We start from the raw sequence: 15,967 nt of genomic DNA on the forward strand, positions 1-15,967 counted from the left end.
GCTCCAGGCTCCAAGCTGTCAGCACAGAGCCCGACGTGGGGCTCAAACTCACCAACTGCAAGATCATGACCTGAGCCAGAGTTGGATGCTTAACCGACTGAGCCACCCAGGTGCCCCTAAAAAAATTTTTTTAATGTTTTATTTATTTTTGAGAGAGACAGAACATGAATGGGGGAGGGGCAGAGAAAGAGGGAGACACAGAATCTGAAGCAAGCTCCAGGCTGTGTGTGGTCAGCGCAGAGCCCGATGCGGGGCTTGACCCTGTGAACTGAGAGATCATGACCTGAGTCGAAGACAGACACTTAACTGACTGAGCCACCCAGGCGCCCTCTCTCTCTCTCTCTTTTTTTAAATTATGCACTGTCCCACGTTTTAAAATTAATTTTTATTCAAATGATATAGGCACAAGGTCAAAAAAGTAAAGGAACTCTAACAGGCTGCCAACAAATTATCAGTCCCCCCTACAGCCCCTTCCAGACCCCCAAGTCTGCCTCCTAGAGGCTTCTCCTTTGGCATGTTCTTCCAATTTTTGCTTAGGTGTTTCTAAACAAACTGCTTTCATTGCTAATTCTTGGTTCATCAGTCTTAGACATTCTCTCAAGTTCCCATTAACGGTCAATTAGGATTAAGATCTTTTAGCTGCCCTTCCCCTCTGGTCATCCTCCTAATGCAATATATCACATTTTCAGTTAATGAAGTATTGTGTTTACATGATTAGGACTTGTAAATACAAACTACTAGGAGCCAAGTGGTATGTAATTCTGTTTCTATTAAATTTTTTTTGTCAGGTTCGTGGTGGGATAACACCCAATTAAAATCACTAAATGTAAATATACACATTGTGGCAAACATAAAGCCATGAAACACAACAATTAACATGTAAAACATGTGATCATGTTCACATGTTTGCATAACAGCCGAAAGTTCCCTGTGCCCTGCGCTGACAATGCCCTCCTCTCAGCAATCTGCCTTCTGATATTATACTTTTACCTTTTCTAGACTGTTAAGGAAAACAGATCACACCGTATAGTTTAACCTTTCAAGTTCACTGTAATTACTGACATATTTGGAGCTTTAAAAATTTTATTTTGTATTTTTAGTGTTTTATTTTTCCTATATTCATTGCATTTTCTTTTTTCCTTTATTTTCTAATGATTCGGAAGCCCCACCTCCCGCGTCTAGTCTACTGGTAGTTATTTTAAAAATGTTAGGAGTAAAAGTCAAGGTGCAGTGGGCCAGGGGCAAAGTGGAAAAGGAAAAGGAGGTGGCAAGGGCAGGTAAGGGCCCTGACAAGTTTGACTTTGAAGACAAGGCAACAGTGTGGCAGCTGGGGAAGAAAGAGGGGCACGGTGAGGGAGGTTCCTGTTCATCTGCTTGTTTTAAGACGGGAGACACTTGAACATGCTTAAATCCCAAGGGCAGCATCCAGCAGAGAGGGAAGCTGATGAGGCAAGAGAGGGGAAAGACAGAGTTCCCAGAAAGCAGAAAGACCCAGAGCACATGTGGCCCTTACTCAGGAAGAAAGACGCTTCTTCCCTGTAATGAGCAGAAAGGAAGAGAAATCAGGCCTAGATGTAGAAATGTGCAAACACTGGAGAGTAGGAAGCTGAGGGAGTTCCAGTGCGACGTCTCTCACTGTGTGACTCGTGTCACTCTCATCTGATAAGAGTGAAGAGAGGCCGCACAGGTTTGCAGAGAGCAGCAAAGATTTGAAATAATCTCTGTAGAAAGAGGAAAAAAACGAGTGAACCAAAGAAGCCTAGTAGGGCTGCTGCGCAGTCCTGACAGTCTAGTTCAGAATGGTGACCACAAATTGATTTGGCTCTCACCTGTCCCACTGCGTCATTTTCTTCATCAATACTCAAATGTCCATAGACAGGTTACTGAGGAAGCAGATGTAAGAGTTCATCCTGGTCTGGGGTTTGACAAACAAGTAGGAGTTCAGTTATTTGTGAGTTACTGAAATGATGGATCCTAAAGTCTAACCTGAATAGTGAAGGAGGAGAAGACAGAGCTGATGGACAGGGAGAGAAGTAGAGGCCAATATACTGGAGGACTCAATGAGATCAGGAAATAATTAAGGCAAGACTCGCTAAGAAAGCCACTCAACAGCCAGGTACCTGCAGTCAGAGGTATGGGCGGCTGGATTCGCGGTACCAGAAGGACAGATGGCAGGTGCAACTAGTATAGAATGTTTCATTAAAAATCACCAAGAATTATTCTTTTTTTTTTTTTTTTAGGATTTATTTTTACATGTCCTGTTCTATTTTTGAAATGCTTTAAAGAACTGCATTAAACTTCATAGCCACATTATTAGAATTAACCTTTAATTATCTATGATTTTCACTGGTTACATTATTCAACAGTAGTTTCTTACACCCCTATATTTCCCTTTCTCAGACTTGCTTTTTTCTATTTGCAATTTTTTTTCAGGTAGGTGGGCAGATGATATACCTTCTGAGTTGCTGCAGCTTCTTTAGGTTTATATGTAAAACAGCTGGATATAGAATAGGTACAAAGGAACATTTCCCCACTTTATTTCCAGATTTGTTCAAGAAGGCTGAATTTTTTAGAATCATGATTTGCTGATAACCAGAAAATCATTACAATTGGACTGTGACCCATGAATGACAAAACAATAAAAGAGGAAATTGTACAGAATTTCCAGGTGACAGAATTTTTACAAAAGTTTCTCTAAGGAATATACGCAAGCACAAAGGAGAATCAGTGATATGTCAATGTCAACGTTAGTATCTCATGTCAATAAGGAAATCAACAGAGAATTCAACAAATGGTATTGTAACAACCAGAAACAAGTTAAGTTGGATCTCTAGGAGTGATTAATTTAGAGAGAGAGGGAGCATAAGCAGAGGGAGAGAAAGCAGAGGGACAGAAGGAGAGAGAGAGAATCTTAAGCAGCTCAAGAGGGTCCATGTTCAGCGAGGAGTCTGACACAGGGCTCGATCCCACCTCAACTCTGGGCTCATGACCTGAGCTAAAACCAAGAATCAGACTCTGCTCAGCTGACTGAGTCACCCGGGTGCTCACCTCAATTTTTTTGTTAAATTTGACGTCATAAAATTAAAGAAAAAAAAATGCACCGAGTTCTTTTAAAAACTCTCCTTACATCAAAGAGTTAAATAATAAATTGATAAAAAATATTTGTAACATGCGACAGGCAAATGCTTCATTTTTTAATAGTAAAATTTTTGTTAAATCAGCAAAAAAAAAAACACTCATGAGAAAAATGAAAATAAGCAAAGGGCAGGTATAAATAGTTCACAGAAAAGGACATATACAGGATTTTTAAACATATGAAAGCATAGTCAATCAAAAGTTAAACATAAATTAAACGCACAATGAAATACTATTTTTCATTTACCAGATTAACAAGGATTAGAATTTGACAGCACTGGTAAGTAAACTATAGTACAAATACATACACTCGTATATTATAGCTCAGAGTGAGAACTGATACAAATTCTACATAAAGGAATTTCACAGTATTTATTATTAAAGAAATTCCATAACCATTGCACTAGAAAACTTGCTTGCAATAATTTATTCTACAGAGTCACAAATGAGCTTTAAAAAAAAGAAATGCATGCAAAGATATTTATTACCTTCTGTAACAGCAAAAGATAAAACAAGCACAAATGTCCATCTGTAGGGAACTGGTTATGTACGTACGGTATGCTCTTTGTAAATGTGTGTGTGCGAGTGTAGAAGCATCACAGGTTTCCATAAGCATAAGCATAGACTATGCCCCAAAGATTACACAAGAGACACAGCATAAGCAGCTCTCTCTAGGAAGGTGAAAGTGTGGAAACAGAAGTAGAACATTGTTTCTTCCTAATGTAACTTTTTAATGTTTGGAGTCCTGTTCTATATGCATATATATTAACCATTCAATATAATGAAACAAGCAATTTAAAAACTTTTATCTAAGAGAATAGGCAAAGGGAAGGGGGAACCAGCATTTACTGAATGCTCACTCTGGGCTATACATTGTGTTAGGTTGAATAACTTCCCAAAATTCAATCTAATAATTAGTTGCATTACTGGGATTCAAACTCAGATGTTTATTACTATACACATAGATGGAGATGTGTTTTTATTTTTTATTTAACTTTTAAAAAATGTTTACTTATTTATTTTGAGAGAGAGAGAGAAGCAGTGAGAGGGAGAGAAAAAGCATCCCAAGCAGGCTCTGTGGTATCATTGTAGAGCCTGACTCAGGGCTCGAACTCACGAACCTGTGAGACATGACTTGAGCTGAAATCAAGAGTCGGACACTCAACTGACTGAGCCACCCAGGTGCCCTGAAGGAGACGTGTTTTTAAAAATTAAAATTTAGGGGACGTGGTGGCCAGGTGGTTAAGGTGATGGACTGCTAAAAATTAAAATTTATGGGCTCCTGGGTGTCTCAGTTGGTTAAGTGTCCAACTTCAGCTCAGGTCATGATTTCATGGTTCGTGGGTTTGAGCCCCACGTTGGGCTCTGTGCTGATGGCTCAGAGCCTGGAGTCTGCTTCAGATTCTGTGTCTTTCTCTCTCTCTGCCCCTGCCCCTGCCCCGCTTGTGCTCTCTCTCTCTCTCTCTCTCTGTCTCAAAAATAAATGAAAAACGTTAAAAAAAATTTAAAGAAGAGGGAATTTCATTAAAAAATTAAAATTTGAAGTGCAGCTTTGAGGGTAAATAGTAGAATGACAGCACACTTGCGTAATTCCTTCCGTAGAACCCACACAATTAATAAAGTTAAAAAGAAACAAGTTACAGCATAATAATCATGCAGCCACAACCCCCACTCTTCCAACTCCAAATTAAATAAAAAATGGCAACTGAACAGTTTCAGAGGGATCTTATTAATGACCCCTAAATAGGAGGGTTGATGACCAGATACATAGGCAGACCGCAGGAGAAATGGCAAGAAATCTACTATCTGGTGCCTGAAAAAAGAATCTCATGGTAAGTTCACCTTTCTCCAACTCAACTTCCTAACTAGTAAAAAGGATGGTAAATCTGCTCATTCTAAAAAAGACCAAAATCCAAGAAGCATTCCCCTGTGGGTCAGATGTAAGGCCAAAACCCTTAATACTCATAAAAATCATTCCAAGAAAATATACCTTAAAAAAAAAAATACACCTTACCTGAGGTCACCTGTTCCCTTCTGCCCCAACCTCACCATAGTCTCCCTTTCCTTACCACTCACCACGTCCCTCAGGCTGCTGAAGAACTGAAAAGAGACTGTGAACCTATAAGCACTTATACCTGGCTGTCAGTTCGAGTTCTATTTCCACTAAATGGAGAGGTAAATCAAGGAGAATCCACCCACACTATTCTTAAGCAAGTAGAAAGTCTAGATAAAACTCTCTATTCAAAAGCTAAACTGTATGTACAAGACTCCAACACTGTATCTCTGCTTAGACACTGGAGGGTGAAGGGAGAGAGGGTCCCTCGTGGAGCTGAGTGCGTACAGAGAACGTGTGTCCTTACCAGCTCATCATTTACAAGGCAGACTCTGCTGATGCCAGAGGCCCGCTGTTGGTCAGCCTCGCCAATAGCTAAAAGCAAGGTGCCAAGAGGAAGAGATCAAAAATCTGACGAAAGACCTTAGGATAGGGACAAGGAGAAATCCCATTGGTCTCTTTCACTGGCCAGTGTGACATGGCAGAGTCCATGGCTAGAACTTCGACTGGGAAGCCGTTGCCTCCCGTCACTCCCAGTTATGCTTTGTTGCTCTAAATACCCCTCCGCAGTAGACCCAAGACCAAGGGCTCACCAAGGAGCCAACCCTCACAGAACAGCGCAAAATACAAGCACACTCTCCTCTTTCAGTATCTGCTTCTATTTCTGCAAAACACTGAGGACAATGCCAACAAGTTGAGACTGTGGGCCAGTTCACCATAGCAAGTATTAAAGGAATATTCTCCAGATATTACCACCAGGGTGCTGGGGGCTTCCAGAATGAACTCACTGTAGTGGCATCAACCTGAAATCACCTACTGGCTGATCCACAGGCTCCAAGTGATGGTTACTGCTAAGAAAACTGATCATCTGTGATCACACTATGGCTTAAATGCTCAGGGAGAAAGAAATGGAAAAATATCTGAGTGATGTGATTAAAATGTAGTAATTCCGCACCCCCCCCCCCCAATTATACCCATTTTTCACATCTACTATTCCATTCTTAATGCAAGGGCTGTTTCAAACAATACCTTACTGAAATATAAAAGCAGAATGGTACACACTTGGGATTTTATATCCTTTTGCATAAAATAGATAGCTTTGTACTGACCTAAATTATAATAGAATTTTCCTCCCTCAAAACCAAACAAAAACTAAAACAAAACAAAACAAAAACAAAAACAAAAAAGAAAAGAAAAAGAAAAACCAGAATGAGAGAAAAAGAAACCCCACAATCTTGTAAGGAAGAGAATGAGAATAAAGAGGAAACTTTTGAGAATTTCCCCTTTGGTACTCGAATAAACTGCCTTAAAGATGAAAAAAATAGTATTTTCTCAGGAATCAAACGAAACCACTACACTTCAACATCATCACATTATTAAGTTTAATTTAACAAATATTAATTGATCATCTGTTAACTGCTAAGTATTAACTGCTGAAGGAATAAATGTAATTGCAAGAAATGGCCCTATACAGTCAAGGTTAGTGGGAACAACCAGTACAGTTTGGCTATGATAGAGCAATCGATAAGCTGGGTATGCTACACGCGACTCTGTCTTCCTGTCAGCGCGAGCTGTTTCCCAACATCAAACAGTTATTCTCAGGCCACCAGAGCTGTAATTCAGTAAATCTTCTATTACCCACCTTGTCCCATATGGGACCTATTTGGAGAATATATATAGGAAACAGTTTGCACATACATCTGGACTTTCACCTTTCCAGCAATTACCACTATAAGTAAATAATTAATTGTACATCCCCAGAGGGCAGAGAGAGTGCTGATTTGCCTCACCTCAAGCAAAACACTTTGTATAAGATACCTGGCCTACAACAGGCTCGCTTATGTGTGGAATGCATGAGCAAACATCCAAAAATACATAGGTCTGTGTCTGGGCTCTCTGATCTGGTCTCTGATACTGCTGCGACTACACACAACCTTTAGTTAAATATAGGTTCACTCTGAGCCACTAATGGAACTTCTGGACGAAAAAAAAAACCCAAAATAAAAAACAAAACAAAAAAAATCATGAAACAAACTCTAAAGCATCCATATTAAGTGAAAATCAGAGAAAACAGGGAGAAATTAAATTGCAAGGCTATTTAAAAGCCATTTATGCAACGGTTTCTGCTCTGTCCCTCACCAAGCTAATGTTTTTAATAAATAAGCATGTAATCCATTTTACTTGGCAACCCTTCTCTTTGCTAGTGATGTGCTCTAATAGAAGTGCTAATTGACAATGAAATGGCCAAAAGGAAGACCACACAATGGAAAGCATTCAGTCTACCTAAGTAAGATTAACAGTGTTCTTTTTCCTTTTTTTTTACAGATTTTTCTTTTTAAGTAACCTCTATACCCCACATGGGTCTTGAACTCAAAGCCCTGAGACCACCAGCCCCATGCTCCACTGGAGCCAGCCAGGCACGCTGGATTATCAGTTTTCGAAAGCAAAAAATGGCTGGGTTCAAACAAAACATTTCTATTGAAAGCATGACTTGATTATTCATTTCTACAGCCTCTGGCATGGTGATTAAGAGAAATGGGTCTGGAGCTAGGCTGCTTGGCTTAATGAAATCCTGGCCCTGCAATTTATTAGCTGTGTGACCTTGAGCAGGTTGTTGAACCTGCGTATTCCTGGGTTACCACAAGTGGAAAAAGATGTGATGATAGTACCTCCTTCAAAGAGCTAGTTCAACTGTCACCCACCTGCATGAGGGGTGTTCTCTGAGCACTGTTCCTAAAACAGCTTCCTGAGGGCTTCTCTCCACCCTCTAACTCTCCTTTGCTTTCTTCGTATTGCTTACTGCTATCTAACATTGTTATTTTTTTAGAAAGTACTTGTTTTCATATAACTTCCCCTGTAACAGCAGAAATGTGTCTGACTTACTTTTCTCTGCACCCCTCATGCCTAGCTAGAAGCAGTGCCCAGAAAACTCAAGGAGGAACTCCATATGTTGAGTAAATGGATTAATAATACACGATACAGTGAGGTGCTCCGTAAGCATTCAATAAATGTTACCCGTTATTATCCAGGTAATTAATTCAGGTAAATAATTCAGGCTTTTGTGTTATCTCCTTAAGTAACTTTTCTCATTGTCTTTGCAGATTTACTATTCACCAAAGTCAAAAATTGCATTACTTTACCTTCAAAAGATTTTTTCCTTCCACTGTTGGGAGCTGCCATTCATAAAGATTATTTCATTTCATTTAGGCTCACCTCAGACATTTACTGAGCACCACTCTATGAGCCACATTCTGCAGATATAGCAATGAAAGACTATCCCAATTAGCCAAGAGGTTTGTACCTTAAGCCTAGCGCCTGCCTCTGATCAAGCTACCTACTTAAATGCAGTGTAAGGAGGGATACGGATATGTACAGAATGTACTGGGTTGGGGCAGCGGGTGGGAGTTTTTAGAGGATCCTGACCATTTAGTGGAAAACCTCACATGATTCTATGAGGCTCTTCAAAGTCCTTCACTCATTATGGCTCAGATTCTACCTTAGCTACTGTTTGTGCTGGTAACATTATCACCAAAAGGCACCTGCCTAGGTTCTCTCAAGTGAGGTGTTTCTTTTTTTTTAATTTATTTATTTAGTCTTGAGAAAAAGAACACGTGAGCAGGGGAGGGGCAGAGAGAGAGAGAGAGAGAGAGACAGGGAATCCCAAGCAAGCTCCATGCTGTCAGTACAGAGCCTCTCGCGGGGCTCGAACTCACCACCTGTGAGATCATAACCTGAGCCGAAATCATGAATCAGACACTTAACAGACTAAGCCATTCAGCCGTCCCCTGCCCCAAGTTAGGTGGTTCTGAAATGTACCCACATGGGTGGAGACTTACACAGGTCCTAAGCAAACTAAGGAAAATATACTTGGGTGTATGTATAAATGTATGTTAGTATAAAATTGCCAAATGGTCCCTCTTAAAAGGATCACCCTTTAAAATTTTTTTTTTTTAATCTTTATTTACCTTTGAGAGGGAGACACAGTACAATCGGGGGCGGAACAGAGACAGAGAGAGGGAGGCACAGAATCCAAAGCAGGCTCCAGGCTCTAAGCTGTCATCACAGAGCCCAACTTGGGGCTCGAACCCAGGAACCACGAGATCATGACCTGAGCTGAATGAAGTCGGATGCCCAACCAACTGAGTCACCGAGGCGCCCCAAGGACCATCCTTTTTTTTAAGGCCAAGTCCTTGTATTCGTTTGGTGTTGTGCGGTCCTTTCTTTTAAGTAATTATATTAATAGCTCATGGTAAGTTTTCCCCACTTACTTGACAAAAAAGTTGGCAACCCCATTCCATTTACAAAAGGATGGCAACCCCATTCCATTTTTAGTTTCGTGTGGAGGTGGGGGGGTTGTTTTTACAAATTTTATCAGTAAAATTCTGAAATCTAGAATATCTAGAAGTAAACAGAATACAATGAACAGCTGCCTGGCCAAACTCCAAATGCAGAAAACTTGATCTTTTATTCATTAACACACTGTCCCTTCATTCACCCAAGCCCAATTTTCATTAACCACTTGTCTGGAACCATTGTCTACACTATCCAGCAGATCTTAATTGTAACTAAGAAAATTCTTCTGACCATGTGTTTAAGAATGGTATGGACCTTTCCGGAAAATGCTTAAAGCTTGTCACGAACTGAAATAAATACTATTATCAAACTGTGCTCCTGACTTTGTTCTTTGTGACTTTACTTGTCACATATCCTCTCCGATTAAGTCTTGTCACAGAGAAGCTCAGAGCATTTAGCGCATTTATTTGATGCAGTTAACTCTTGTCCCCAATACCCCGCACTGGAATATTCAGAGCTTTCTTCAACCTTAAAACCTCTGATCCACTAGTCCTCCCCCGTGCTCACTACCACTCACTCCCACCACGTCCTCCCTTATCTCCTTCCCACGTGGTGTGCCAGGATCCTTCACTACAAGCACACCGCCCTGCAAACATCCTTAACTGCCCTGCTTTCCACAACCTCTTGCCTGTGCTTGGCAAACCTTCACGCTGTGAGAGCCCGCCGTGCTCCTTCCCCGCACCCGCACCCGCACCTCAACAACTCAACACTGCTACATGCACAGACAAGTGGGCTCCTTGACTTCACTTACATTTTTGGCCTCAAACCCCAAACGAGGACTCTCAGTCCTCTGACAATCCTCTCTACCGTGAGGATCTACCCGCACCCTCACCTTCCCCTTCTCTCAACCTTCATGTCATGCTTTCAAAGAGATGCTCAGTGTTCACATCACGACGACAGTCTACCCACAGCCTTCGTGAAATGTCCCTGCTGTCACCAAAGACCCAAACCACCTCCCCTGGTCTGGCCCCTATTCAGTCTCGCCTTTTCAAGGGCTTTGCTCCTGCACTTGCTCTTGCTCCCCTGCCTCACTAATTCCTCCCTCACAAATGGACTTGAGTAGCATATAAACATCCCCTTGTTGTCGTTTTAAGAGAAGATTCTCCCAGGATGACAGGTTCCCCCCGCCCCCACCAACTCTGAGACTATTTCTCTGCTTCCCGCCACATAAAAAATTCTGCAAAGAAGGCTTTGCAGTTGTTTGTAAGTTGCTGTCACCACTTCTCAATCTTTGTTTCCACCCACGCCAGCCAGGCTCATCTCCATCATTTCACTGGGACCAGTCTTGTCAAGGTTATCGGTTACCTCTGGTCAAAACATACAAGTTGCCTGTGACACCGTTGACCCTTTTCTTTATTCTCTTGGCCTTGAGAAGCAATACAACACTCCCCAGATTTTCCTAAGTGCCCTTCGCGCCTCCTCTCTAGCGCAGAACGTTGGCATGGACCAGCGCCCTGTCCTGAGCACCCCTTTCTAGTTCTGCATCTTTTCAAAGAGCCAGCTTTACTGATTTCTCTGCTTCCTTTGTTTTTCTATTTCATTAATGTCTGCTCTAATTTTCATTATGTCTTTCCTTGCATTTTCCTTATGTTTAACTTGTTCTTTAAGCCTCACAAATAACCTGAACCTATTTAGTTTCCTTTCTAAAAGTCACAAATTAATTCTTAGTCCTTTATTTTCTAATTTGTGCCATAAGGGTAATACATTTTCATCCTAATTGTATTTTAGCTGAAATGTTCTATATATGTTCAAAGAGAAGAGTATATTCTGTCTGGAGTACACAATTTTACACATGAATAAAACCTATTCTGTTTGTTCAATTTTTGTTTATTCTTACTAATTTTATCATTACAGATGTTTGTTAAAGACCATCTATTTATCAGTTTCTTTAACATATCAAAATTTTTCTGCTTAATATATGGGGGGCACATTGTTATATATTTATAGATTACTGAATATAGCTCCTTGTGAATAATATCTTTGATGATTTAGGCTACTAACCTTTTTTTTTTTTTAATGTTTATTTATTTTTGAGAGAGAGCATGAGCAGGGGAGGGGCAGAGAGAGAGGGAGACACAGAATGTGAAGCAGACTCCAAGCTCTAAGTTGTCAGCACAGAGCCTGACACGGGGCTTGAACCCAGGAACCGTGAGATCATGACCTGAGCCGAAGTCGGACGCTTAACCGACAGAGCGACCCAGGAGCCCCTAGGCTACTAACCTTCTTTATCTCTAATAATGTTCTTTATTTTTTTGATCTGACAGTAACATTAATATACCAGGTTTTTTATCACCTTTCCTCCTTTCATTGTCATTAAGCTTTAGTCACCTTTAAATAGTTGTAGTGAGGTTTTACTAGTTTTTACACAAGCTGAGAAACCCTTTCTTTACACAGGAGAGTTTAATTTTATTTATTTTGTGATTATTTTACCTCCCCCCTCTTCCCCCCCAACGTTTCTTCCTTCTACTGGATTTTCTTCCCTGCTCCAAGCTGGCATATGTTCTATTTGTGTAAAGTCTTCCATTTATTATATATATATATATATACATATATATGTATATATATACATATATATATATCCAAGTTAGTTAGCATATAGTGCTATAATGATTTCAGGAGTAGAATCCAGTGATTCATCCCCTACATATAACAGCCAGTGCTCATCCCAATAAGTGCCCTCCTCAATGTCCCTTGCCCATTTTGCCCATCCCCCCACCCCAAACCCTCTAGCAACCCACAGTTTGTTCTCTGTATTTAAGAGTCTCTTGTCTTCCTCCCTGTTTCTGTATTATTTTTGTTTCCCTTCCCTTGTGTTCATGTTTTGCTTCTTAAACTCCATATAGGAGTGAAATCATGGGATATTTATCTTTCTCTAATTTCACTTAGCATAACACACTCTAGTTCCATCCACATTGTTGCCAATGGCAAGATTTCATTCTTCTTGATTGCCGAGTAATACTTCTTATTATATATGTGTATGTATATTATATTAATACTTTACACACACACACACACACACATATATATATACACATATAAAATATACATACATACACACACCATATCTTCTCTATCCATTCATCAGTCAATGGACATTTGGGCTCTTTCCATAATTTGCCTATTGTCAATAGCGCTGCTATAAACACTGGGGTGCATGTGCCCCTTCGAAGCACTCCTATATCCTTTGGATAAATACCTCATAGTGCAATTGCTATGTCACAGGGCAGTTCTATTTTTAATTTTTTGAGGAATCTCCATACTGTTTTCCAGAGTGGTTATACCAGTTTGCAGTATAAAAGGGTTTTTCTTTCTCCGCATCCTCACCAACATCTGTTGTTGCCTGAGTTGTTAAGGCTAGTCTGACAGGTGTGAGTTGGTATCTCATTATGGTTTTGATTTTTATTTTCCTGATGATGAGTGATGCTGAGCATTTTTTTCATGTGTCTATTAGCCCTCTGGATGTCTTCTCTGGAAAAGTGTCTATTCATGTCTTTTGCTTATTTCTTCAGTGGACTGGTTTTGGAGTATTGAGTTTGATAAGTTCTTTACAGATTTTGGATACTAACCCTTTATCTGATAGGTCATTTGCAAATCGCTTCTCCCATTCTGTTGGTTGCCTTTTAGTTTTGCTGATTGTTTCCTTCACCTTGCAGAAGCTTTTTATCTTCATGAGGTCCCAATAGTTCATTTTTACTTTTGTTTTCCTGGTCTCTGAAGACATGCTGAGTAAGAAGTTGCTGCAACCGAGGTCAAAGAGGTTTTTGCCTGCTTTCTCGTCTAGGACTTTAATGGCTTCCTTTCTTAACGTTTAGGTCTTTCATCCATTTTGAGTTTATTTTTGTGTATGGTGTAAGAAAGTGGTCCAGGTTCATTCTTCTGCATGTTGCTGTCTAGTTTTGCCAACACCATGCGCTGAAGGGACTGTCTTTATTCCACTGGATATTCTTTCCTGCTCTGTCAAAGATTAGTTGGCCATACTAATTTTGTGAGTCCATATCTGGGTTCTCTATTCCGTTCCATTGATCTAAGCGTTTTTGTGCCAGTACCATACTGTCTTGATGAATACAGCTTTGTGATACATTTTGAAATCTGAAAATTGTGATGCCTCCAGCTTTGGTTTTCTTTTTTAGGATTGCTTTGGCTATTTAGGGTCTTCTCTAGTTCCATACAAATTTTAGGATTGTTTGTTCCAGCTCTGTGAAGAATGTTGGTATTATTTTGATAGGGATTGCAATGAATATGTAAATTGCTTTGGGTAGTATCAACACTTTAACAATATTTGTTCTTCCAATGCGTGAGCATGGAAATTTTTCTTTTTTTCTTTTTTTTGGTCTTCTTCAATTTCTTTCATAAGCTTTCTATAGTTTTCAGTGTGTAGATTTTTCACCGCTTTGGCTAGGTTTATTCCTAGGTATTTTATGGGTTTTGGTATAATTGTAAATGGGATCAATTCCTGATTTCTCTTTCTGCTGCTTCATTATTGGTATATCGAAATGCAACCAATTTCTGTGCATTGATTTTATATCCTGCAACTTTGCTGAATTCATGAATCAGTTCTAGCAGTTTTTTGGTTGAATCTTTTGGGTTTTCCACATACAGTGTCATGCCATCTGCAAAGAGTGAAAGTTTGACTTCCTCCTTGCCAATTTGGATGCCTTTTATTTGTGTTGTCTGACTGCTGAGGCTAGGACTTCCAACACTATGTTGAATAACAGGGGTGAGAATGGACATCCTTGTCGTATTCCCGACCTTAGAGGGGAAGCTCTCAGTTTTTCCCCATTGAGGATGACATTAGCGGTGGGTCTTTCATATATGGCTTTCATGATCTTGAGGTATGATCCTTCTATCCCCACTTTTTGAGGGTTTGTATCAAGGAAGGATGCTGTATTTTGTCAAATGCTTTCCCTGCATCTATTGAGAGAATCTTTCTTTAAAATTTTAAAATGCAAAATATACCTTAAATTTAAAAACCAATCCATTTTCCATCCTTCTCCCTAGCAACCTAAGCTCCAATGTTTCTCCTGTTGTTTTCCACATTAATTCTTATGTAGAATTTCCGTTCACTTTTCTCCCAACATCTGAAACATAAGCAATTCCTCTCTGTTGGTTCTAAGGTGTTTACATTTATCAACCTAAAATTTATTTGCTTGTTATAATTTCTTCCACCCAACTTCCTTCTTCTAGATTCTATTTCTTTCTTCCTGAGCTACATTTTTTTAGAAGTTTAAGAAGTAAGGCTATGTCGGTAGAAAATACCAGTCTTCATTTGTCTGAAAATACCTGTTTTTGGTCCTTACTCTTAAAGGATTCTTTAGTTAAGAAGAGAATTTGAAGTTGATAGCTATTTCTGTCACATTATGTAAAACTATTATCCCATTTTTAATATATTTATTATTGCTGATGAGAACTCTACTGTTCACCTAACTGTTGTTGCTTTGGAAATCATGTTTTCTTTTTGACTGCCATTCAGATTTTCTTTCTATTTTGAGTTTGCAATTCCAATGGATTTCCTTTTTATTTATTCTGCTGGGTATTCAGTGTGCATCACTCTGAAGATAAACATTTTTTCAATTCTGGATATTTCTTAGCCATCACCTTTTCAAATACTGCCTCTCAAAGATTTCCTCCATAACCTCTTTCTAGAATGTCTATTAAATGTAAGTAGTACTTTTTCATTCTATTCTCCGTATTTCTTAATCACTCTTTAATATTCTCAATGTCTATTTCTCTATGATTCATTCTAAGTCATTTCCTCAGATCTACATCCCAGTCCATCGTGTCCATCTTCAATGTAGGTACAATCTGCTGCTTGAATTCTACTGAGAATTAAATGCTGCTATATTCTACTGAATTTTCAATTTCAATGACTATGTATTACATTTCTACAATTTCTGTATAGCTCTTTAATTCGCTTATTTATTTGCTTTTGTGATTATGATTTTTATTCCTGCCTTAAAAATTATTTTAAATGAACTTACATCCAAATTGTCCCATTATTTTCACTTCTTGGGGTGCTCCTTCTCTGTCTGTTTGGAGTTTTTTTTTTTTGGTTTTTTTTTTTTTTGCATTTATTAACTCTCTACAAAGATGGCAGAAGTGAGTTCTGGGATATTATGTAAAGGTTCTTTATCTCAATTGGGGGTGATATATACTTTGATCAAAACTCACTTAACTGTACTCAAACAATCTGTGCATTTCTCTGTATGTCAAAGTTACCTCAATTTGAAACAACTACTCGCCAATGTTTTACTTAACTGTAACTTAGAGGTCTGATTTTCATGTGACCATTACATGCTTACATACTAAGGAGAGTGAAAACCACACCATGAAGTTCAATATTAAATATATACACCCGGTTGTTCTAAATATTCATGTAATAAAATATATAGATTTTTAGCCATTTTTTAGGATGGGGGGAGACTATGT

The 15,967-nt window shown here is 39.3% G+C and overlaps 1 protein-coding gene across 4 annotated transcripts in view; it reads right to left on the reverse strand.

Annotated features, from left to right (window-relative positions):
• The window catches only part of MARK1 (microtubule affinity regulating kinase 1), a 117,560-nt gene that overhangs the window by 77,487 nt on the left and 24,106 nt on the right, over positions 1-15,967 (reverse strand). The gene's annotated exons all lie outside the window — the stretch shown is intronic.

Source organism: Acinonyx jubatus, chromosome E4 (assembly GCF_027475565.1).
Source record: "Acinonyx jubatus isolate Ajub_Pintada_27869175 chromosome E4, VMU_Ajub_asm_v1.0, whole genome shotgun sequence".
NCBI lineage: Eukaryota > Metazoa > Chordata > Mammalia > Carnivora > Felidae > Acinonyx > Acinonyx jubatus.